General features: G+C 38.0%; 1 long non-coding RNA gene across 1 annotated transcript; it reads left to right on the forward strand.

Moving 5' to 3' along the window:
• The first annotated feature begins 1,812 nt into the window (after positions 1 to 1,812).
• Positions 1,813 to 14,794, forward strand: LOC117091041. Its single transcript, XR_004440219.1, has 3 exons — positions 1,813 to 1,826; positions 5,679 to 5,684; positions 14,698 to 14,794. It is a non-coding gene; the product is annotated as an uncharacterized LOC117091041 (long non-coding RNA).
• Positions 14,795 to 24,555: the final 9,761 nt, after the last annotated feature.

Raw genomic sequence — 24,555 nt, forward strand, 5'->3', positions numbered from 1 at the left:
TGCTAATTTAACTTTTAAAAATGCATTTTTCAAGTGATATCTTGACATTTCCCTTTTCATCCGCCCCAAGTATGAAAGGGGTGGGCGTGCATAACATAGGACAGGTAACCGAGTGTCTCTCACTTGCCAAGTTTCAATTAGGATGACACCGATTTATTAGTGTTTGCATAAATTTTATCTTCATTGAAAAATACATGAGAGGCTGGGCGCGGTGGCTCACGCCTGTAATCCCAGCACTTTGGGAGGCCGAGACGGGCGGATCACGAGGTTAGGAGATCGAGACCACCCTGGCTAACATGGTGAAGCCTCGTCTCTACTAAAAATACAAAAATTAGCCAGGTGCGGTGGTGGGCGCCTGTAGTCCCAGCTACATGGGAGGCTGAGGCAGGAGAATGGCATGAACCTGGGAGGCGGAGCTTGCAGTGAGTGGAGATCGCACCACTGCACTCCAGCCTAGGCGACAGAGCGAGCCTCCATCTCAAAAAAAAAGAAAGAAAGAAAGAAAAATACATGAGAAAAAGTATTATAAATATTAACTCATAGGGACAAACACCATGATAAAATATTTCTCCCTCACAGTTCAGATTTACTGAAAGTCAATTTTATCAATGCCTAAGTTATTTTCTTATTTAAAACCAGCTAGAAATGTTGACTTTATATAATTGTAAGAAATTCCCTATGTTCATTGTGATCAAACAGTGTCAAGCTATCAAAATCTTTATGATTTCAAGTACTTTTTTAAAAAGACTAAGTATACATTATTAATAAATGCATGGATGCACAGAGAATTCATATAAGCAGATATAATAATTCTGGAAGAATGAGGTATGTGGTCATGAGGCCCTCCATGGAGACCCTGTCATTCTGGTTTAGAATTGCCGCATTTTTTCTCTCCTCTATTCTAAAATACTTTCAATTATCTACAAGCTGTGGCAGACTGATGACAAGTGTCAACCAACTTTCTCTCACATAAACCCTTTTACCAGAGACACCAGTAACTAAAAATTAGAGAGGACAAGAAATTACATTGTTTTTAGATCATACATATTATTTTATTGTCAAACCTCCCATTACAAGAAATTCATTTGAAAGAGTATTTTTCCAGGCAACCATGACAATATAGGCTGGCTAAGAAATACATTAACCAGGCTGGGCACGGTGGTTCACACCTGCAATGCCAGTACTTTGGGAGGCAGAGGAGGGTGGATCACCTGAGGTCAAGATGTTCAAGACCAGCCTGGCCAACATGGTGAAAACCTATCTCTACTAAAAACACAAAAAAAGGCGGGGCTAGGTAGTGCACAACTGTAGTTCCAGATACTTGGGAAGCTGAGGGAAGAGATTCACTTGAGCTGGGAGGCGGAGGTTGCATTGAGCCTTGGTGATGGAGTGAGACTCTGTCTCAAAAAAAAAAAAAACAAAAAAAGGAAAAAAAAGAAAGAAAAGAAATAAATTAACCACCTCTCAGTTGAATATTTAACAATGAAAATAGGTTCAGATATTAGATTTTGCTGCATCATTTTGGACAAAAAATTCCAGCAACTTTTCTGAGCTTCTGGATCATTTCAAATGAAGATTATCTTGAAACTTCAAGGTAGGTTGTTTTAAAAAGGGTTGGGGTGGGTTGTGGGGATGGTTAATGGGTGCAAAAATACAGTTAGATAGAATGAATACGATCTAGTTTTTGATAGCACAACAGGGTGGACTATAGTCAGCAATAAGTTATTGTATTTTTAAAAAACAAAATAGAATTGGGATGTTTCTAACACAAAGAAATGATAAATGCTTGAGGCGACGGGTACCCCATTCACCCTGATATGACTATTGTACATTGGATGCCTGTATCAAAACATCACATGTATCCAGTAAGTATATATACCTACTACGTACAGATAAAAATTAAAAATAAAATAAAAACAAATGAGGAAACAAAACACACTGCTACCATTTGTAACCACTTTAATGTGTGAATCAGGATTTTCTCAATATTGTGAAACCAAATAATATAGAAATCAATTTCATGCTACAGTTGATACAAGGTTACAACTATCTTCTCTAATATACCTTTTAAATTTTTGTGCTAACCAAAGTAATTTCATTGCTCTTATTAACAGATTTATAATAAGCATATTATGTGAATTTGAACTAAATATATACCTTTATATAAAAAATTTTAATCTGATTTCTATACTGGAGTTTCATATAAGAATATTATTTTAGAAACTTCCTTTGAACAATACCAGTATAAATAAAAGACAAGTGAAATTCTAAAACAGAAATATTGGAGGTGGGAGGGACTGATAATACTAGATATTTTAAGGTCTGAAGTAGAGTTGTGAAGAGGTATGGGAAATTTCCTAAAGAACGCTGATAATACTCTCATCTTGAAACAAGAAGTGGAAAAACACACTACATATATTTTAATATACAACCTATTTAGCTTCAAAAAGTTGCTAACAGATGAAACTTCGTGTTCATAAAAAAGAAAGAGATTGAACTAAAAATTAGTTAGACTCTATAGTTCTCTGAACTAGTCTTAGGAGAAAATCAACCAAAAATAAATACCAGAATAACTGCAGAAAATTTGCTGGATGTAGGGTTGTGAAATTTTTTTTAACATTTTGCCATATTTACTTTTTTTCTTTTAAAATATGTTTAATTGACACTTAATATTTGTACATAGGTATGGGGCAAAGTGTGATGCTTTGCAACATGTATACATTGTGTAATAATCCAATCAGGGTACGTAGCATATACATCACCTCAAACACTTATCATTTCTCTGCAATGAGAACATTCAAAATTGTCTCTTATAGCCATTTTAAAATATACAATATTGTTAACTATAGTCATGCTGCTGTGCAATAACATACAAGAACTTATTTCTTGTTTTTATTATCTGTACTCCAGTTATTTCCAGACAGATCATGTGGTCTTAATTCTCAAAACCTTTTCAACTTCTCCATTTAACTGAAACATTCTTCTCTGCTCTGCTCTTGCCAAACCCTAGTTCACCACTCAAAGCTCCATTCAAAAGTTACCTCCTTCAGAGAGTCTTTCTCAATTCCTCCAGGCACAATTCGCCTCTATTACAGCACTATCATTTTAACTGTAATTATTAGTTTTGAAAATCTATCACCCCATGACACTATATTATTCTCAAGGGCGATAAGTGTGTATTATTCGTTTTTGTATTCCAGCAACTATGACAGCACCAAGCACATGCAAAATCGATGCTGGGTCCATATTTGTTGAATGGATGAGCTTAAACACATGCACACACATGAATACCCACATATACATTCTGCTCATATTAATGTACTGTGCTATCTCCAGTAGTTTATTTCACCATCTGTAAAATGGCTTTATCTCTCCTGATTAGCATTTTAAAAACCTATAGAAATATTTTTTGAAAGCAGGGGGAAACTTTCTTTTGAAGAAGAACTCGAATCTCTAAAAATATACATAATGATGCCAAAAGTAATCATACATTTGATAAATAATATTTGGGCACTAGGCACTGACAGGAGAGGTCTCTCCACTGTAGCCAATTAATATTGTTTATGATAAAAATATGATGGTGATAGGAATGATAAGTCTGATGGCATTTATTCCTTTCAAGAAGAGACTGCAATAATTAATTAAGGTAAGATTAAGTAATACTAATACAAAGAAAGGCACTATATAAAAAGCTGTTTCAGGCCGGGCACAGTGGCTCAATCCTGTAATCCCAGCACTTTGGGAGGCCGAGGCAGGTGGATCACAAGGTCAGGCATTCAAGAGCAGCCTGGCCAACATGGTGAAACCCCGTTTCTACTGAAAATACAAAAATTAGCCAGGTGTGGTGGCACCCACCTGTAATCCCACCTATTCAAGAGGCTGAGGCAGGAGAATCACTTGAACCCATGAGTCAGAGGTTGCAATGAACCGAGATCGCACCACTGCACTCCAGTCTGGGCAACAGTGAGACTCTGTCTCAAAAAAAAAAAAAAAAAAAAAAGCTGTTTCAAAGTCCAAACGAGTCCCCACTTTAACAGTTAATGGGATTAAAGGGATTAAAAGAATTTGTTCAAAATAAATAGTGCCATCCAACAAGGGCTCTTCAAGTTCACAAAGCATTTACTTTTCGTGGATGCATCGGTTACTTGTCTCTTTTGATCTAACATGAGTTCATTTTCTATTACCATGTAGTCTTTCCCATTTCAAATATCCTACACTGATTGGTTTAAAACTTTTTTAAATAATTAAAATAAAAATACAAGCCACCTTTCAAGAAACATTTACACATTACTAAAACCATGCACTGAAAATAGAACTCAAACTTGGAACTAATGCTCTTAATACCCTCTCTTCCCTAAAATTTGCAGAGAGCATTCTTACTAGCTAACTCAATACAAAGAAGCTGAGAATTAGCCCAGCTTCATTCTTTTTAACTTGCAGATGTAGGAGCTTGGTATCTAGTAATGATTTTAACAAAATACCATTGCAAATAAACAATGTGAGGTGTTTACAAGTTCAAAAAATTACATTGCGCCGGGCGCGGTGGCTCAAGCCTGTAATCCCAGCACTTTGGGAGGCCGAGACGGGCGGATCACGAGGTCAGGAGATCGAGACCATCCTGGCTAACACGGTGAAACCCCGTCTCCACTAAAAAAAAAATACAAAAAACTAGCCGGGCGAGGTGGCGGGCGCCTGTAGTCCCAGCCACTCGGAGGCTGAGGCAGGAGAATGGCATGAACCCGGGAGGCGGAGCTTGCAGTGAGCTGAGAACCGGCCACTGCACTCCAGCCCGGGCGACAGGGCAAGACTCCATCTCAAAAAAAAAAAAAAAAAAAATTACATTGCATCTTCTCTCTCCTTTTTCTTTCTTTCTTTCCTTATTTCTTTCCTCTAGGTTTGAAAGAAATCTAACCAGTTCTTAGCCTTGCTGTTTCCATAAGGCCACTTCTAAATTGTTCCTTGATACATGTAAGTACAAGAAAAAAAAAAAAGCTTTACCAGTTGTGTTCCCCACCCCGCCGTTATTTACCCAAACTACTTCATTGCCACAGTTCAGGAATGCCAGTAGTGAAGGCTCACCAGCAACTGCCAATACCCCTGAAATATCAATACAGTAAACTAGTAGGCAGGCATCAAAGGGATTCCTAAATAACACCAAGGACAGTTTTATTACCCATAAAGTAGAAAACCCACACAGAGGAGAAGCTGTCCTGGCTTTACTGTTTATTGGCCAGGTGGAACTGATTAAGAATGTGAGAATCTGTGGTAGGAATAATCATGGGCTTCTTGTGTTCAACACAAAAAAGGGTTTCACATAACCCAGCAATAGCAGGGCATTAGTGCTCCATAATTGGAGCTATTTATACTCAGAACCAGGCTAGACAGGCTGGCTCAGAGGAAGTAATATTAAGGAAGAATATAGAAGACAGAAAAGCTATTCTCAAAAACCACAAATAAAGTACAGCAGATTACAATTCCTTTGCAAATGAAAGTAAGGATTACCCCAAGTGAATTCAGTACAAGCAATATTAAAACGGATGGGTGGCTCATAGCCAGGTCTGGTTTCATTTGAAGTCCTCTTTACCAAGAAGGCCAAAAATTGCATTCCCTGCAGGAAATATTTTCTTGTCCTTAGGCTGCTTTACCAGACGTTGAAGTGGGAAAAGATGCTACTGGAGAACAGTGTGAAGAAGTTTGATCAGGGAGAGAGGCATTTTATCTTTAATCCTCACATGAAGGAAAATAGTCTTGTTTATGAAAATCACAGGCCGGGCGCGGTGGCTCAAGCCTGTAATCCCAGCACTTTGGGAGGCCGAGATGGGCGGATCACGAGGTCAGGAGATCGAGACCATCCTGGCTAACACGGTGAAACCCCGTCTCTACTAAAAATACAAAAACTAGCCGGGCGAGGTGGCGGGCGCCTGTAGTCCCAGCTACTCGGGAGGCTGAGGCAGGAGAATGGCGTAAACCTGGGAGACGGAGCTTGCAGTGAGCTGAGATCCGGCCACTGCACTCCAGTCCCGGCAACAGAGTGAGACTCCGCCTCAAAAAAAAAAAAAAAAGAAAATCACAAAGTAGCAGAATCCAGAGAGATATAATAGATGGTCAGTATTCATGGTATGAATATTCTCTACTTTGCAAAAGATTGTGATGCAGCTTTGCTTTGAATGTGTTCTTATTACATTCTACAAATGGTTTTATATTCAAAATTATATACATTTATGTTTCCATAGGTACCCATTTTGCAATCTAGAAAGGCTACTGAAAATTATCCCAAAACATCTATATATTACATGTATTATATGAAAATAAGTTATGACTAAAGAATACAAAAATATTACCATAAACTTTCTAGAAAACCTGATAGGTTTTCATGGAACAAGAAAATCAATATATGAAGAAAATAAGGTTTAGATTTAGGTAGAAGTTTGCTTTTAATAATTCATTCAGTCTATATGAGATAAAAACTCTTGCCAAGGATTTTTAAACCTCCAGTTTTCAAAACTCTATTAATTTCAAATGTTATTCCATTAAAAATTTTAAACTTTACTTCATTAATTATAAATGATTATCAAAGGAAATAAACTTTATCCTAAACATATGAAATATAACTTAGTTTTTTTTTTTTTTAAAGTAGCTCCTTTACTGAAGGAAATAACAGTAAAACTCTAAGGAAGGGAAATATGAACACATAATAGAAAAGCACACATGTTCATAAATCATGCATCAGTTATCAACAAAATAAATATGGAAACTTAGCAAGTAAAATTAGAGTTTAGAATCTGATTACATTACTATGGTATATATTGTGCCAAAAGAAAAATTAAAAGTCAAATCTAACTGTATCAGTGTGCATGAGAAACCATTCTCTCACAGAGTATCTGTAATTACTTAGAGTGTAATTCTTCATGATTCTGAGTATCAAAGATCATCCAAAGCTCTAAGCAAAGTAAGAACCTTGTAAGAATTTGGTATATTATTCATGATGAATCCAAAGTCTGTCTTAACATTTAGAGTTAAATTTCATGATATCTAAATTCTGTTTCATTGAAAGACTAGAAGTAGCTCATTTCATTTGGTTATCACTTTCAATCTGAAGGCCTAGAATATTCCTGGAAAGAAGTGGCTTTCTGCTCCCTTTATATTATTTGTCCATCATCCGCATACAGAGGATGAGGCATGATGTTGTGCAACAGCTGTCTGGTCATGCATGAAGTATGAAGAGGCAGAAAGGGAAGAGGCGCGTCTTACATGGTGGCAAGCAAGGGAGAGCATGTGTCAGCACAGAAAAAACTACCATTTATAAAACCATCAGATCTCATGAGAACTTACTCTCTATCACAAGAACAGCATAGGGGAAACCACCCCCACTATCAATCACCTCCCACCCAGTCTCTCCCTCAATACCTAGGGATTACAATTCAAGATGAAATTCGGTTGGGGACACAAAGCCTAACCATAACAGCATCTAACCAGGTTCAATGACAACGTAATGAAGAGTTTTAAATGTATGCCCATATTTGAAAATAGAGTTTAGGTGGAAATAACAGGTGAGACTATTTTGTTAATGGTATTTAATGTCTAGACTAATGTCTACCTCAATAAACAGATTGTTTTGTTCTGACCTGTATTTTAAATAACTTTCTATTAAGATTTTCTCTCAGATATGTTATCACTTGCAATTATCTTAATAAACCTACAGCTTCATTTTGAAAGTTGTATTGATTTTAGAAAGGGAAATTTCTACGACTGGCAAATGGCTTGTACATCTGCTCAGAGAATGGGAAGTTGTGAGGCCAAGCAGCAAAGAGAAGGCAAAGTCTCCTATGAGAGAAGAGAGTCATATGTGCTGAGACACGGTCTAAAATGATCACAAAACATGAACAAGTGCAGGAGAGGCACACTAGTGGCAGCAAGGAGAACATTCGGGAACTCCTAACACCTGACTACTTTGCACCCAGTGAGGTCAACCTCCTCCATCCCACCTGCCCAGTAATGTCCCTCTAGGACCTTGGTTTAAAAGTTAGGCCTTGACAAAGCCATCCTGCTTCCTTTGCTTCCAAATATGGATTTTCACGTGCATATTCCATCCTGAAATGTATTGCCAGAGTTCCCTGATATGCTTTCACTCTACTTAGAAGTATTTGAACTTCTATAACACCCCTACCAAACTCCTGGGGACAGTTCTATTTTCACTGTACGTGACTTCACGCCTAACCAATTTATTCCCTACAGGATGATCTTACAAAATGCAAATTTGATCATGTTCTGCATCTGAAAGCTTTCCAAAAAAAAAAAAACAACTTTATTTTTCTAGTCAAAGCCTCCATGTTTGTCCTATTAGATAGTCTTATGTATGCTGGGCATAACCCTGACTCCTTTGTCATATTACTGATTACAGTGTAATCTTATTGCTGTTGTTATATTGTTAAGTATTATTATCATGCTTATTGTTTTCCACTTTCCTCTACAAAGCTATTGATCTATAAAGGCACTGCTTGTTCAATGCTACTTCCTTAGTACAGTGTCTGTCAGATAGCCGGCACTCAAAAATAGTTGTTGAATGAATAATAAATGAGTGAAATATATTACTCTTGGCTACTATTGTTCATTTCTGTCTTACAGAAATTATATTTTGGAAGAAGTTATATTTTGGAAGTTACTTATTTAATTTTCTGTCCTGGAAAATTAAAAATCAGTATTTTTAAAACTATTTTCTTTCATATTTATATATAACATAGATGATATATTGTATTATATGTCAACATATACATATGTTAGAAAAGCTCTGGACTGCTGAGATTTTGCTATATTTACATACATATGGAATCAGACCCTCCCCGTCATTGTCATGGTGGTCTCATAAACGTGGCACAGCGCTGTAGCCTTGATATGGTATCAGAAAATCTCAGCAGCTTAGGCAAATCAAGCCACTGAGACTTCCAGAAATTACCCCGGTGGGTAAATGTTCACATCAGTGATGTCTTGACACCAGTAAGAAATAAAGAACATTAGAAGAACAGTGTAAAAACACCCTAGCTTAAATCATTCTTTATCATGGTTGAAAAGTTCCGAACACCACGCTGGGGCAGATGCAGATTATTATTGGCATTTGTCACCTTTACATTTCAGCTTTCTTTTTCCTTGTTAAAACTTCAAACTGAATTTATTTCTCCTTGGGATCTTCCATGCACTACCATACTAAATCTCTTTCTTTTGTAGGACAAATTGATTTCCTGACAATGCACTTAGTCAGGACAGGAAGACTTTCAGCTTTCCTCAGTTTTCTGTGTTCTTCTGATTGGTACAAACTACCCCAGTGAGCTGGATTCCCTTGACCTTTAACTTCTTTCTTCCTGGTCTCTGAAATAAAATCACTTACAGATGAAGCAAGGCTGAAAAACTGAAAACATTCTGGTACTAAGATGGCTGAGTTTTACCCCAAGGTAGCTCTGTACATTTTATTTTCTTGTCACCCATTTGATTTCTAGTCTATGATCTGGCTCAGAAGACACAAAAGGAAGCTGGGGATGTTGGGGTTAAAAATTGATTTTTTCCTACTTTAGAAAAGGAAAAAATATTATTACATCAAAGTATTTTCTTTTTGAAAATTGGTTCACATGCATCAGCATATGTAAACCTTAGACTTCAGGTCTAAAAAAAAAAAAAAGCCAAACAATAATAACAACAAAAAAACCTGTTCTTATAAATAAGGACCCAAACTTCAATTAAATAAACATTTAAAGAGTATCCAATTTGCACAAATTACCTTGAATACTGTGGAGAGAATACAAAATAAATAATACATGGTTAATGCCCATTTGAAGATCACAGTGCAATAGTGAAGACAAAAGAACACATTAAAAAATTTGATACACTACACTGAATAAATGTATCTTTTACAGAGCACTATTGTACTGTAAGCACAAGGGCATTCACACATGCACACGTGCGTGCACTAGTGCATGTATAAACTTTTCTGTAATTATCATAAATTTCTTGCAATACACATGCTTTATTTTTATTTTTATTTTTTATTTTTTTTGGGACAGAGTCTCGCTCTGTCACCCAGGCTGGAGTGCAGTGGCGCGATCTCGGCTCACGGCAAACTCCGCCTCCCGGGTTCACGCCATTCTCCTGCTTCAGCCTCCTGAGTAGCTGGGACTACAGGTGCCCCTCACCACCTCTGGCTAATTTTTTGTATTTTTAGTAGACATAGGATTTCACCATGTTAGCCAAGATGGTCTCGATCTCCTGACCTCCCAGGTGATCCACCCGCCTGGGCCTCCCAAAGTGCTGGAATTACAGGCCTGAGCCACCGCCCCCGGCCTACACATGCTATTTTTAAACGAGGTTAAGAGACTTGTCAAAGGTCAAACAACTAGTCAACTTTGAGTAGCAGGGCTAGGTTTTGAAGTTCTAGCTCCCTATTACCAAAGTCCATGTTCTTTCCACATAGCATCCGGTAATAGGTACTACATATTATAAAAGCCCAAGCAAAGTGAGATGAAATTACAGGAGGAAAAAATGACAAATAAAACAGAAACAAGCGGCAATTGATGTAAAAATGTGGGAGTTATGAATGTTTACGATAAACCAAAACACAAGAAAATCTTCATGCCCAAGCTGTAATTTTTACCAAATCAATCATAAAACTTCCAAGAAAGAAACAAGAAGGAAACTATTTCCATCTCAGGCCTTCCAATTTATACTGAACATAAATTGGCCCCTCACGCTTGTGTCGTCAATCATTGGCCGATTTTTAATAATTTAAATCATTTGAAATTTCACCATAATTAAGCATCTCTGACATAATATATAATTTGAGCCTGATATAAATTAGATATAACTGATGTACGTGTGATATTATTTTGTGTGCTAATAGTTCACTAACTATTCCAGTGAACACAACGTAACTCATCTCTCTCATGGGTACATTTACAACTCCCAAAGTTAAACAGCATCTTTTTTGACATTTTAAATCAGGTCCACAAATAAACAGAAGAGGACCTAACACTTCTTACAAAAAAATCAAGTCTCTGCTAACAGAAACGTTAGAAATTGAAGCAATTATCAGGAAAATTCAGGGTGCTTCAACTATGACAAGAACCGAGAGCCTGGGGCAGAATACATCATAGAGACAAAGTTCAAACCTATCCCAATCGTTTACCTACATAGCTCAGACACTCAAGGCCTTCAGGGTTCACATAGATTCTCAATGGAGAAATCCCTATGTGCCCACTTGCCCAGTCAACAATTATTCCAAATGAACAACTATCTACACCTACTCTCTGAATAATTGCAACCACTTGATTAACTTAAGAACAGAACAAAAAGCCAGGACATGTAAGAAGCCTGAGAATAATCTTCTAAGACCACAAGACCATAGCTGTTTGAATTCCCTAAGACTAAAGTTCTAAATATTTATACCCCAAAAAAGGTCTACAAAGTATAATAATTATATACATATATAAATGAATTATATACGTATACATGTAAGTATATCAGTTATGTATATATAATTTATATGTATATCTAAATTTTACATATATAAATTTAATATATACATATATGAATTCAATACGTGTATAATTCAATTATATACATATATGTGTATAATTCATTTATATATGTATAATTTCTGTATATATACATAAATTGTAGACACATACATAGACATATAGAAATATACATATGTATATAATTCATTTATGTACATATATAAATGATTGTACTTTGCAGGCCTTTATGCAGTGATATTTATGTACATAAATTTATATACATATATAAATATATATGTATGTCTATACGTTTGTGTGTGTTTATATGAACTACACCAAATGCTCCCGAAAGCACTCATTTGGCCACAAAGAACTATAAGGTAAAAGAAGGGGAAAAATGGATTTTCCACATTTCCATTTCAAAAAACTCACTTTTGAAAGCATAAATTCCCCTCAGAGATGTAACAATAATCTTAACAGAAAATACATGGCATGACCTTAACCATGTGGCAATATCTTACGTCCAAGCTTCCCCAAAATATCTCATTTTCATGTTAGTGTTAGTTTTCCTTAAATTAAAAGCTTCCTGTGAGGACATGGGGAATGGCAGCCATCACAATCTCACAGGAAGATTCCCTAATGGACAAACTGTATAAGGTTCTTTACTGGCATCGCCTGCCAGGGCAGGGTTATAGAGAAGTCCCAGTTCAAATAGATCCTGAAAGGACTTTGTAAATCTCTGGGGCTTCCACCAAGTTGACATGCCAATACATATGACTACTAATATCAAGGAAAGCATAAAACACAGCTTTGCCAAAAGAGACAGTTTTGTCCCCTTGGACTGAGTAGCAAGAATAAGTAAAACATGTAAAGATAAACCACCACAAATGCATCATAGCCTACTGCCGGAGGCAGTGCTGCAGAAACGTGAGAATCAGGGACACACAATAAGAACAGAGCAGGAAATAATCCCTGCTCAAAACCCTGACCAAGAAGCAAACTCAAAAGAGCCTTATGGTCAAAGCACACTACCTTAATGAAATCAAGGTCAGTGGGTAGCTCAGTTCCCTTCACTGAGGACCCTGAGTCTTACAGTCAGAACCCATTCCCTTGATAAAATCAAGACCAACGAGTGATGTGGCTTTTCCACCAAGGTCCTGAAAGGAAGCCTGGGCAACATAGGGAGATCCCATCTTTACAAAAAGTTAAAAATAAATGAAAAAACTCAGCTAGGCATAGTGGTGTGTGCCTGTGGTCTTAGCTCCTGTGGAGGCTGAAGTGGGAGGACTGCTTGAGCCCAGGAGTTTAATGCTGCAGTGAGCCGTGATCATGCAGCCTGGGCAAGAGTGAGACTCTGTCTCAAAAAACACAACAACAACAAAAAAAAAAAAAAAAAAAAAACGAGTCTCCACCTCTCCATCCAGTTCTTTTTTTTTTTTTTTTTGAGACGGAGTCTTGCTCTTTCGCCCGGGCTGGAGTGCAGTGGCCGGATCTCAGCTCACTGCAAGCTCCGCCTCCCGGGTTTTACGCCATTCTCCTGCCTCAGCCTCCGGAGTAGCTGGGACTACAGGCGCCCGCCACCTCGCCCGGCTAGTTTTTTGTATTTTTAGTAGAGACGGGGTTTCACCCTGTTAGCCAGGATGGTCTCGATCTCCTGACCTCGTGATCCGCCCGTCTCGGCCTCCCAAAGTGCTGGGATTACAGGCTTGAGCCACCGCGCCCGGCCTCCATCCAGTTCTTCTTTTCGTTAATGGACACTCCCAACAAGCGGTGTCTTCTACTCACCCCTTGTTTTGCTTCATCTGTATATCTTCTTAGTACTGAGTACAGTGCTGAGCACATAGAAAGTGCTCCCTGAATGTTTTCATAATGCAAATACTTGAAAACTACGATAGAGATGTCCACTCCCACTACTCACACAATTCAGGAATCCAGTCTACCTCATCCTTGGTGAATCTTCATCCAAAATCTACTAGTACTTCAAAAAATAGGAGTAACACTGCTTTTCCAGGGAATCCATTGTATTATCAACACTATTAGGGAAATTTCACCTATAAAAGTTATAAAATGCCTCCTCTAATTTTTACTCATTGATTCCCCCAGTACTGACTAAATGAAGCAACACAGGATACATCCACCTTCTACATGTCAACCCTACATTTAAAGACAGTTACTGAGTCTACTCCAAATGTCTCATTTCTAGACCAGACGTACCCCGTGCCCTCAGCTAGTCCCTTATGGCATAGATCCTTAGTCCTTGACAATATAATTTATTAGGAATTGAGACTTCCGGCCACATCTGAAAAGCAGAACACTGATTACAAAGTAGCATGTGAAGAATTTCCTAAAGTCTGGCTTGCCTTAATACATTTTCTATTTCTAAAATCCTGACCATTAGATATTCCTTCTTTGGAGAGAACTTCACTCCAAATACCTGTTAAAATACAAATACTCTAGGGAAATCAGAGCACACTTCCCATTGTCATTTAGTAGTTTCTTAACTTGGACCCCTTAATCAGAGGGTAAATTGTTTCCTTGAAAGGGAAAAAAAACAGAGCTCCATTTGAATCGGAAACTATTTCTTTTTTTTTTTTTTGGGAAAGACAGAGTCTCACTCTATTGCCTAGGCTGGAGTGCAATGTGGCAATCTTGGATCACTGCAACCTCCACCTCTCAGGTTCAGGGGATTCTTGTGCCTCAGCCTCTCAAGTAGTTGGAATTACAGATGTGTTCCACCATATCCAGCTTATTTTTGTATTTTTAGTACAGACAGGTCTCGACCTGTTGTAGAGCTGGTCTCGACCTCCTGATCTCAAGTGATCCGCCCGCTTCAGCCTCCCAAAGTGCTTACAGGGATTACAGGCATGTGAACCACTGTGCCTGGCCTCTATTTGAGATTTGAGAAGAGAATATGAAGATGCATCATACCAGGTGGTATCCATACTGTTAAACATTTAGATTGTTTCTGACTTTGTGTTTTAATCAATAGTGCTATGACAAACATTCTTACATAGAAATGCATATACTTCTGATTATTTCCATAACATTTATTACTCCAAAAAGAATTTGTTAGAACAAAATAGATAATAATTAAATTTTAATGTTTTTTGTTTGACAAATTATTTTGACAAATAATCATATTTGTCCCCATGGGAGTACGTAACCCATGAAGGCCGTTGCCATGGTTATAAGTAAGAGTGCAATGCCGATATTTCAGGTTTCAAGGAGAAGAAATGAGCCGTAATATAGACCTCGGCCTACGTACAGGAATAGGCAGATAAAGAATATAGAGGCGCCATTGGTGTGGAGGTAGCGGATGGTTCAGCCATAGTTTACATCTCAGGTGATATGTGCGATAGAGGAGAAGGCAGAGGAGGTATCTGGTGAGTAATGTATTGCTAGAAATAGGCCAGTTTCTGAGACATAGTCTCGCTCTTTCACCTAGGCTGGAATGCAGTGGTGAGATTCTGCTCACTGCAGCCTCTGCCTCCCAGGTTGAAATGATTCTCATGCCTCAGGATTACAGGCACCCACCACCATCACCATGCCCAGCTTTTTTTTTTTTTTTTTTTGTCAGTAGAGACGGGTTTTCGCCATGCTGGCCAAGGGGTCTTGAACTCCTGGCTTAAGTAATCTGCCCACTTGGGCCTCCCAAAGTGCTGGGATTACAGGCGTAAGCCACCACATCAGGCCTAATATAATTTTTAACTAAGTAATACATGGAAACAAAGAAGGAAAGGGAATGGGAGGGGAGGGGATGGGAGGGGAGGGGAGGGGAGAAGAGAGGAGAGGAGGGGAGGGGAGGGGGAAGGGGGGGAAGGGAGGGGAGGGGAGAAGAGGAAAAAGGAAGAGAGGATTTATTTTGATGAAGTTGAACTCCCCCTTTACCACCTAACTTCTGATCCAAGACACATCCCCAAGGAGAGCCACCATTACCAGTTTGGTGTAGATCCTTCCAAACTTTTCCTTAAACATTTGCATATAAATATAAAACCACAGAAAATATATATTCAGTTTAAGCAAATATTATATTATTTATTCTTACTTAAATGTACTCTTCTCACTCGGTGATATATCATAACTGCATTTGTATGTCTTATACATACAGCGACTACATTCTTTGAAACAGCTAAACAGGATTCCACAGTTCCTTTACATTTATAAAATCCGCTACTGATGAAACAAAATGAATTTCTTTTCTTTCACACAACCATTCAGTGACTATCTCTGCAAATGTTTCTTTGAGCAAATTTCTCTGATGTCTACTGTGAAGCCCAGCCGGTGGCTCAAAGGTTATGTGCATTTTAAATGTTAATAGATGAGGTTACATTGCTCTCTCAGGTCTGTGTGAGTGCCTATTTCCCCAAAGCCTGGTCAAAATATGCTATTAGCAAATATTTAAGCTTGCCGATCTGATGGTTTAAAAATAGCACCTAATTTTTATTGTGTTTTCTTTATTATTAATGAACTACAACATTTTAATATACATTTTTATTTATCTGTACTTTCTTTTCTATACATTGACTACTTATATACCTTCCTGCTGTTCTATTGATTAGTCATTTTCGTGCTGAATTTTAGGGGTTTCTAACATACCCAATATGGATACCAATCTTTTCTTATATGTGGTACATGTACTTTTCCAGTCTTTCACTTGTTTTTAAAATTTTGTTTATGGTCTATTTTGGCATGGCATTTAAATTGATGTTTTAATAAAAGCTTTCCTTACCTTAAGGCATTAAAGATACTATTCTATATTTTCTTCTGGCAGTTTTTTAATACACTTGACTTGTATTCTTTAATGGTGGGAAGTAGAAAGAATTTTTTTTCAAAATAAAGAGTTGTTCCATAATTTTTCCTATGAATTTGAAACCCTACATTTATCATATACCAAATTTTGATTTACACATTGTCCATTTCTGGAATTCTGTTGTATCCCACCGATCCTATTTGTCTAGCCCCAAACTGTTGTAATAACTAGTAACTCCTCATATGTTTTGGAATACTGTAAGGCAAGCACCCCCGTTGTTTACTTCTTTTTTAAAAAAATTGATTCTTTAATATTTTCTCTTCATATCAGGTTCAGCTTGTCAATTTGTATAAAAATAATCTTGAAATTATGATATAAGTAGTATTTAACCTACAGATTAATTTTGGAAGAATTCACAATTTTTATGATTATTTTTATATCTATGATTACAATATGTCTGTTTATCCACATTTACTTTTCTAAACCTGAAAAAACATTTACTTTAATTGATTTTATTTTATTCATTTATTTTCCCTTATGAATATTGGACAGTACTATTAGTATCTACTAGGCTACCTCCTGCCACTGCTGTATTACTACTCTTTTGCAAAAATTTTCTGGCACCTCCTACCTATTTATTTTACCACAGACTATTTCGCATAATTCTATGTAGTTCTAAAATAAAAACCATAATTTGTCTTGCCATTATGAAAAGGTACACATATTTCAAGCAGAGGTGAGAAAAGGGAAGTTGAGGGGAGTACATTCCAGCTAGAAGAAAAAGCCTGTACAGAGACAGACAAATAGGAAGCTGCAAAGTGTGCCTGATGATTCAACCGTGTGCATGCTAGGAACTCAGGTTTGGGTGTGGGAGTTAATGAATGACAGAAGGTCAGACTAGAAACATGAGCGGATCAGCTCGTGGAAGGCTTGGATACTCCATATAATCTGACCGGACTCTATTATATACTTATGTAACTATGGGGTGGCACAAATTTAAATGTAGGATTTCATCATTAACATAAGATCAACATATATTTCGGATGTGATTTTAAATATGGAGACTCAGCACAGATGTGGGATGCATATTCACTGATAGGTTGATAATGTTTGGGGTTAAGAAATCCATCTGATGTGTAAAATCAGGAAATAAGCATTGTCAGATAACGGAGAATGAATCAAGTCAGGTTGATGGGCTTTTCCCCTGGTTGTGGAAATTAGAGGAATAAATGCCCACCGGATTCACAAATAAGTATTATCTTGAGCTGCAACAGTAAACGAATTTTTATAGAGGTGGGTGGATGCCTGGTACAGTGGTTGGAGACTGTAATCCTAGCTATTTAGGAGACTGAAGCAGGAGGATTGCTTGATGCCATCAGTTCAAGACCAGTCTGGGCAACGTAGTGAGACTACTTCTAAAACAAAGCACACCACAACAAAAAATTTTAATCAGCTGAGTGTGGTGGCACATGCCTATTGTCCCAGCTACTAGGGAGGCTGAGGCAGGAAGATCTGTTGACCCCAGTAGTTAGAGGCTGCAGTGAACTATGATCATGTATAGTAGATGTACCTGATAGCAAAATCTTAATCATATACTGAGAATGACCCTGTTTGGTAGATGCACCTAAATGTATGTTCAGAGTTCCAAGCTGAGGAACCTAGGAGCAGCCAACACTGAGATTCGTTCCTTATCTATGAGGAACACCTGAGTTTCTAACCTGTTCCCTTGGAACGTGGGCCACTCAAGGAATCAAGGCCCTTTGTTTTGGGTTAAATGAAGGCTGCCAGGTGGAGGTTGTTAGGGAGAGGGTGCTAAGTGAAATGTCATATAAACTGAAAGTTTCTTGCAAATGGTTGCAGTTCTCCTGTATAGCTCACTGCCCCTGGACCAGCCCTATATGTAAGTTTCCCTCAATAAGACCCCATGTCCTGTTTGCTGGGTCTGAGTCTCTCGCTCAGCCTCCCGAACCTGGTGCTATCCCTATTGATGTTACTGGAGTGCCACTGCACTCCAGCCTGGGCTACAGAAGACATTCCATCTCAAAAAAAAAAAAAAAAAAAATGCAGGCCCGCATGGTGGCTCACACCTGTAATCTCAGCACTTTGGGAGGCCAAGGCGGGTGGATCACCTGAGGTCAGGAGTTCAAGACTAACCTGGCCAACATGGTGAAACCCTGTCTCTACTAAAAATACAAAAATTAGCTGGGCGTGGTGGCAGGTGCCTGTGATCCCAGCTACTCAGGAGGCTGAGGCAGGAGAATTGCTTGAACCCAGGAGGCAGAGGTTGCAGTGAGCCAAGATTGTGCCACTGCACTCCAGCCTGGGCAACAGAGAGAGACTCCATCTTAAAAAAAAAGCAACAAAACACACACACATATATATAAATACATATATATATAATTTAAAGTGGGGGTGAAAGTAAAACCAGGAAATGAAGCTAGGGGCAGAATTTTCTGAGAACAATGGGGCAGGGGAAATGTCAACTGTGTCCAGGTAGCCTTCAGGTTTTCCTACTTCACTCCTCCTTGAGATAATTACTTCCTCCTTATTAGCCTCTCTCTTTTCCTATCTCCAGGTTCTGCTTGCATCAATGCTTGTTCAGAGAAAAACCATAGCTGGACAGCAGTTAAAACAGTAAAACCAAATTTGTGCAGGACTATTGCAACAGGTGAAAAGAGACCTCGGTACAAAACTGGAATAAATCCCAAATACAGCATGGGCAAGTGGGACTTTATAGCCAAGGAGCAGGGTGAGGTCAGTGGATAACGGAAACATTGTGGGTATTGGGGTTTCTTACTAAACCAACCTAAATGGATTCTTGCCGAAGACTAGGGAGATCAGATATCACTTGGGGAGTGGTGGAGGAGGAAGAACCTGAACAGATATCAAGAATGATCTGATATTGGCGAGGTGTAGTGGCTTATGCCTGTAATCCCAATACTTTGGGAGGCCGAGGCAGGCAGATCACTTGAGGTCAGGAGTTCGAGACCAGCCTGGCCAATATGGTGAAACCCCATCTCTACTTAAAAAAAAAAAAAGCTGCATACGATGGTGTGTGCCTATAGTCCCAGCTACTCGGGAGGCTGAGGCAGAAGAATCGCTTGACCCCCAGAAGGTGGAGGTCGCAGTGAGCCGAGATCACACCACTGTACTCCAGCCTGGGTGACTCCATCTCAAAAAAAAAAAAAAGGAATGATCTGATATGGAGGATGGGGGCCCCAAAGTTATCAGGGACTTTCTAAAACTGGATTTTACAAGGAGGTGCACAGATGGGCCTAGGAGAAGTAGGAGAAGGTCCAGGAACCTGACTAAAGTTTGGTCAAGCAAAGATGATGCTCAAGCAAAGCACCTTTCTTTACTTCTCCCATGAGAAGGGAAGGCCCATGGCTATGGACTTGTTCTCTGCTAGATGGCAATGAGTGGTCCAGCTAGTGAATGATTGAGTTCTCTGCTGCTGTCTTTTGAGTACTATCGTAGCTCATCTCAGATCAAATGCCCACTTTCTTTTACTTCCTATTTTTTTTTAATTTGAATGAAAAATTTCAGCCACACAGAAAAGTTGAAATATTTAATGGAAATCTGTATGTCCTCTCTCTCTCTCTCTTTTTCTTAAGATTCAGAGGGTACATGGGCAGGTTTGTTACAAGGGTACATTGGATGATATTGAGGTTTGGGTTTCTAGTGAACCCAAATAATGAACATAGTATCCAATAGGTAGTTTTTGGCCCAGGCCTCCTTCCCTCACTTCCCCCTTCTGGAATCCACAGTGTCTATTCTTTCCATCTTAATACCACATGTAGTCATTCTTTAGCTCCCACCTATAAGTGAGAAAATGCCAAATGCCCACTTCCCAGGACCCCAGAAGACAAGTAGGATTGTCAGGGAGGCTTTTAGCATTTCTATAATCAAAATAAACCAGTAAACAGGGTGACTCTAGTAGCAGCATTTGAGGAGAAATATTGTCAAGAGAAAAAAAGCTGAAATCTCAGACACTGTCTTGCCTAATGCAGGACATCTGGTTACCTTATACTAGTATGGTCAATACATCAGAAGAGTCTAAAATGCAACATCCTGATGGCCATATTAACTCTCCCATATAGAGCTTACCCTGGAATTTCCTGTATTTGTGTTTCAATTTCTGGGTTTATTTCTTCACGTTCTTCATGAAAAGAGCTGGGGGTAGTGGGGAGAGTGGGCAACAGGAAAGAAGAAAGGGAGAGAAAGAAGAGAAACAGAAAAAGTGTTCAGGAGATTATAGCTGCTCTTGTCATGGGGGCAAGGGTGGGGGGAGATGTGGAGTGGGTGACTGACTAGATGGCATGATGAATATGTTAACTGGTTTCACTGTAGTAATCATTTTACTATATATATGTATCTGATAATGTCATGTTGTATACCTTAAATATGTACAATGTTTATTTTTCAAAGATTTATGAAGGTAACATTTAAATGATCATTCCCTCCAGAAATGGGGCGGAGGGAAGTCCTTAGCCTGAGGAAGAGGTATTTTAAGCAGACATTTAATGAATATAAGCATTCAAAAGAGGTGTGAGCTTATATGTGTTCTGATTAAGCAAACACCATAAAACAAATACTTTCATTAACTAAGAACATTAAGTCACCATTTGCCAAGTTTATCTTAAGAGTCTTTCCTGTCAAATGTCAGAATTGTAATTTTAGCTGTTCTTTTAAAATAAGGCTTAATTAGGACCCAAAAGTAAGGAAAAGGATTTGACTTTTCTATGACATGGCAAAAGGGTGCAACCAGATCACATTGCACAGCCCATGGGAGCAAAGTCCCAGCTCTCAAATTGCTTTTCTTCTAAGTTATAGGAAGTTGCGATAGCTAAGATCTCCAGGGCTGTCTTTATTCAGTGGCTGAGCAACAGGACACTCACTATTCACTTATTTGTCTGCTTTGTATGGCTGAACAACCTAAGAGTACTCTCTAATTTCATGTAGAGGAATCTCTTACACATGGAATTTTGAATGAAAGTTGCACAATTCTTAAGAATTCATTTATTAAATAGTGATTTAAAGAAAAACCCTTATCAAAAAAAAATTACATTTGGTTTTAATCTACTTTTGTACAGAAAATTACTATTTTATTAATTAATTAATTTTTTTAGAAAGGAGTCTCACCACATTGCCCAGGCTGGTCTTGAACTACTGGTCTCAAGCCTTCCTCCCATCCTGGCCTCCTGAGTAGCTGGGATTACAGACTCGAACCACTGCACCTGACCAGAAACATATTCTTATTGTTGTGAAGTAGGCCAGTATGTTTAAAACTGCTGGGCTTGCAGGACTGAACCTGGGAAACAGGCCTTTTGCTGTCTATGACTCTGTGGCCCAAAATCTGCTACATGGTCTTCATCTTTCTTCATTCATCTAATGGGTATGGATCAGTGGTGTACTAGAGCTGACTGTACACATTTCTTCCCAATTCCATATTCAATAACTTGGGTTGCTTGAAATTGGCCATAATGGGATTACTTACATCATGAACACGGGCAAACACTACAAATACCAGAGCTTTTCCCCCAGAGAGCTAGCTGTTAAACATTTACTACACAACTGAGATTGAGTGTGATATTCACATTGACAGTGTAATGACAAGTTTTATAGGCATTGTTGAAGAGTGTGTTTGATTTTTCATTTTCTATGTAAATTTGAATATTCTGATTTTGAAACGGATCACCAAAGCAGCCAATAGCCACCTTTATTTCAAGGTGGTCTATTGTAAACCATTAAAACTATTACAAAAATTCATGAATGAAGAGTTTGATTCCCCACTATTTTTAGAAACAAGTAACTCTTAAATGGGAATGATCCCACACTAGAATTCAACATGAATCGGTATGTTTGCTTATTCATGACACATCTGGCCTATCGTAAAGCTCCATTTGCCTTTCAGCATGATGAGAGATTGACTGAAGGTGTCATTAAAGACCCTCAAAAGGTATTTTGTCCTGAACCTTTAAGGGTTAGTTAGAGCTGGCAAAGGTTACAGAAGGAAGTAGATGTTCATAAAGTGTAGTTTGGAGTTTGGTAGGGTAATATGCTTCTTTCTCTTAGATCAGCAAGGATAACAGAAGGGACCAGACCACATAGAAGAGATATCACCTTTGTGCAGTTAAATATAGATACTCCTTTTAGGATAGCTATAAATCTGTCAAAAAGGCCTCCCGGAAGGAATTGTATACTTGCAAAACCACAAACTATGGACTTGGGTCTGTTTCTATTAGGGAATTCTTTCCCAGATATTATGTCACTTTATTTATCTTTTAACATTGTTTATGAACAGGTCTGCAACTATAGAAAATGTGTTGATTATACCTGTCACAATGAAACTGTTTTCCAAACACTTTACAGTTTTCATGCCAATAAAATAACTTGGAACATCTAGGGCAGATAGTTTAATCACTAAATTTTACACGTATTTACTTATGACATCATTTTCTATTTCAAATATGACCAGATCCCATACTCTCTGTTGAGATTGAAGAGGTCATTTTATATATAACAAAAAAAGTGTCAATTTTTTCAAACAAATGATTAACTATTTTTTAAGTTGCTTTTTCAGGCTGGAAAAAAAGGGTAGCCAAGCATTTTCTGAATGGTCAAAGGAATATCATAAATATGTATTTATGAACAGTATTAGCAATACAGAATCAATGACTTTATAGACATGTAGGCTGAGATCTTGAAAAAAATCAAAGAATTATAGATTTTAGGGGGTGGAATCTTAGAAATCATGTCTGATTGTCTAATGTAACAGATGAAGAAGTCAAGCAGTGCAATTAGATGATTTGTTAGGGGTCATACATCTGGCAGGTGGCTGAAGACTTTTGGCTAAATCAAGCATTCTAATTTCTGAGACCATTTTCCATAGCACCGTGGTCTTTCCAAGATATATAGCTGACATGCTAACATAGCATTTATAGTGTTAAAATCGTGCCTCCTTTTCACCAGAGGGACTTCAGTAGATTTCAGATAAACTCTTTTGTTTAGTGTTTTCATTTTTAAAATTATATAATGTAGCACCTTTACAATGCACATGTTGACATACAGCATTAACTCTTCTAGGTTAACCATGTTACATCAGATTTGACCAGGGGTGGGTGTTATATTTCTGGAGATATGTTTTCAGTCTAATACTTGTAGAAGTCAATATATTTCAGTAGAAATTATGCTTCACAGCTGGAAAAATTAATACAAAAAGGTTACTTAACATATCCAAACTACAGCCATAGTTAGAGTCAGGTCATTGCTATCTTTCAAATTAGATGGCTTTCCACTCAACTACACATCAATTTAATCTTTAGTAACACAGAGGAAAACCACAAGAGCAACCTAGTGGCTTCAATTACCCGTAGCAAACATTCATTTACACACACCACTTCAGGGCTCCACACTGGGAAAAGCCCTCAGTACAAAGGAGAGAACACATTCTGAATTCAGTCCCCAGGTAGGAAAACCCCAATACTCTTAAAGTAGGAATCACTCTTTGGAAAATTAATTCTCTAGTCTTTGAGCTCTACTCAAATTTCATATTCATCTTTCATATGTGACTTTTGATTTGCAGTGTTCAATTATTAGTTTTAGACTTTTAGAGTCAAAAGGGGTCTTGAAGATCCAGCCCCACACAGCACAGAGATTCATTCAGCATTGCAAATAGTCATCTATGTGTTACTTAAATACCTCTAATGAGAGAATACATGTATTTTTTTGTCAAAAATCTTACAAGGGCCCCGATACAATGCAACACAAACATATCACTTCTGGGGTATATCTCAAAATTCATAACATCAATGTAATAATGAGAATATATCAGACAAACCCAAAATGAAGGACACTTTACAAAATAGCTGACAGTGTTTTGATCTTGGATTGATCTTGCACTGCCCAGTCTTCAGAACTGTGAGCAATAAGTTTCTGTTATCTATAAATTAACATATGTAAGGTATTTTTTAATAGCAATCTGAATGAACTGAGATAGTACAAAAACTGGGGAAATCCAAATGTTAATTTCTTATTTTGATAAATAGACTATGGTTATGTAAAATGTTTATACTAGATATAAATTACATGAGAAATTAACATTAGAGGAAGCTGGGTGAAGGGTATATAGAAACTCTCTGTACTAGCTTTGGAACTCTTCTCTAAGTATAAAATTATTTCAAAATAAAGTAAAAAGTATCTTGGCTAGACGTGGTGGCTCACTCCAGTAATCCCTGCATTTTGGGAGGCCAAGGCAGGTGGATCACATAAGGCTAGGAATTCGAGACCAGCCTGGCCAACATG

This window comes from Trachypithecus francoisi, unplaced genomic scaffold (assembly GCF_009764315.1).
Source record: "Trachypithecus francoisi isolate TF-2019V2 unplaced genomic scaffold, Tfra_2.0 Lachesis_group11, whole genome shotgun sequence".
NCBI classification, from domain to species: Eukaryota; Metazoa; Chordata; class Mammalia; order Primates; family Cercopithecidae; genus Trachypithecus; species Trachypithecus francoisi.